Raw genomic sequence first — 2,132 nt, 5'->3', positions numbered from 1 at the left:
ATTTCAAACATTTTTACAATAATTTATAAAGTAGACGCTTCGGGCCCCGCGGGACACTCAGCTAAGAGCATCGAGGGGGCGCCGGATAAACATTTTTCAATAAATATAAACGCTTCGGGCCCCGCAGGACACTCAGCTAAGAGCATCGAGGGGGCACCGGATAAACGTTTAATTATTTTCATTATTTTTATTTTTTTCTTAGCCTTTATGGAGGGAAAGTTCAGGCTCTTACCGGCCTTTTTTGCTTTGGTCTTTATTATCAGCAGGAGATGAGGTCTCATGAGCACCAGCTCAGCTTTCGCTGGTACTCACCGCCTCGGGATGCCTGGCCATGCAGAGACTTCTCCGAGCATTCGGCGCACCAGTCTTATCGCGTGTCCCTAGGGCCCCGTTTTCAGGACCGCACTATCGCGTGTCCCTGGGAGCTCCGTTTCAGGACCGCGTTGTGTCTCCCTGGGAGGCTCCGTTTCAGGACCGCGTTATCGCGTGTCCCTGGGAGACTCCGTTTCAGGGGCCGCACTGACTTGATGCGCACTCAGAGCTCCGCTTCAGCTTCAGCATTCCTCGGGCTTGAGTTCCACGTGCCAACTTGCTGCGCCTTTTGAGCCTCATTCTTCTCTCCCGCCTGGCTCGCCATACCGGGCTGCTGTATCTTGCCGTGCTGGGCTTCTATTTTGAGCTTCTACACGCCGCCTTCCGCATTTAAGCTAGGCCTTGTGGAGCTTGTTCCCATGGTTGCGTTTTTGGAGCTCTTTTCTAGAGCGTCCCGCACCACTGTGGTGTCTCCATCTGACGTGGTTGCGTATTTCGAAACTCTTTTTATCGCCTTTCGCATTTAAGCCTGGCTTTGTAGAGCTTCCCGCAACCAACGTGGTCGTGTAGAGCTTCCTATATTACCTCAGTGTTCACGGCTGCTGTTGTTGCCCGCATTCTCCTCCAGATGTTGCGGCGAGCCTTCTTTCTTTCGGGGACTCGGTTCTTCTCCGGGAGCTCTTTCCTGCTGTTCCTCTCCTCAGGTGTCTTCATCTGCTTCTGACATTGCTTCTGGGAGCATGCCTTTTACCTTGCCCTTCAGCCCCGCCCATTTCCGGCTGGGGCAGGCCCTAATTAGTGGGCACACCTGGGCTTAAGCTCCCAGTTCATTATCAGTGACACCTGAGGACTTGTAGTCTCCTCTACAAGTCCTGGGTGGGGACAGGAGGCTCCGGAGGGCACTGGGTTAGGGTTAGGGTTAGGGTTAGGGTTAGGGTTAGGGTTAGGGTTAGGGTTAGGGTTAGGGTTTAGGGTTAGGGTTAGGGTTAGGGTTAGGGTTAGGGTTAGGGTCATTAGGGTTAGGGTTAGGGTCAATAGGGTTAGGGTTAGGGTTAGGGTTAGGGTTAGGGTTAGGGTTAGGGTCATTAGGGTTAGGGTTAGGGTCATTAGGGTTAGGGTTAGGGTTAGGGGTTAGGGTTAGGGTTAGGGTTAGGGTTAGGGTTTAGGGTTAGGGTTAGGGTTAGGGTTAGGGTTAGGGTTAGGGTTAGGGTTAGGGGTTAGGGTTAGGGTTAGGGTTAGGGTTAGGGTTAGGGTTAGGGTTAGGGTTAGGGTTAGGGTTAGGGTTAGGGTTAGGGGTTAGGGTTAGGGTTAGGGTTAGGGTTAGGGTTAGGGTTAGGGTTAGGGTTAGGGTTAGGGTTAGGGTTAGGGTAAGGGTTAGGGTTAGGGTTAGGGTTAGGTTAGGGTTAGGGTTAGGGTTAGGGTTAGGGTTAGGGTTAGGGTTAGGGTTAGGGTTAGGGTTAGGGTTAGGGTTAGGGTTTAGGGTTAGGGTTAGGGTTAGGGTTAGGGTTAGGGTTAGGGTTAGGGTTAGGGTTAGGGTTAGGGTTAGGGTTAGGGTTAGGGTTAGGTTAGGGTTAGGGTTAGGGTTAGGTTAGGGTTAGGGTTAGGGTTAGGGTTAGGGTTAGGGTTAGGGTTAGGGTTAGGGTTAGGGTTAGGGTTAGGGTTAGGGTTAGGGTTAGGGTTAGGGTTAGGGTTAGGGTTAGGGTTAGGGTTAGGGTTAGGGTTAGGGTTAGGGTTAGGGTTAGGGTTAGGGTTAGGGTTAGGGTTAGGGTTAGGGTTAGGGTTAGGGTTAGGGTTAGGGTTAGGGTTAGGGTTAGGGTTAG

Source organism: Heliangelus exortis, chromosome 9, assembly GCF_036169615.1.
Source record: "Heliangelus exortis chromosome 9, bHelExo1.hap1, whole genome shotgun sequence".
Lineage (NCBI taxonomy): Eukaryota > Metazoa > Chordata > Aves > Apodiformes > Trochilidae > Heliangelus > Heliangelus exortis.
This window is presented reverse-complemented; position numbering follows the sequence as displayed.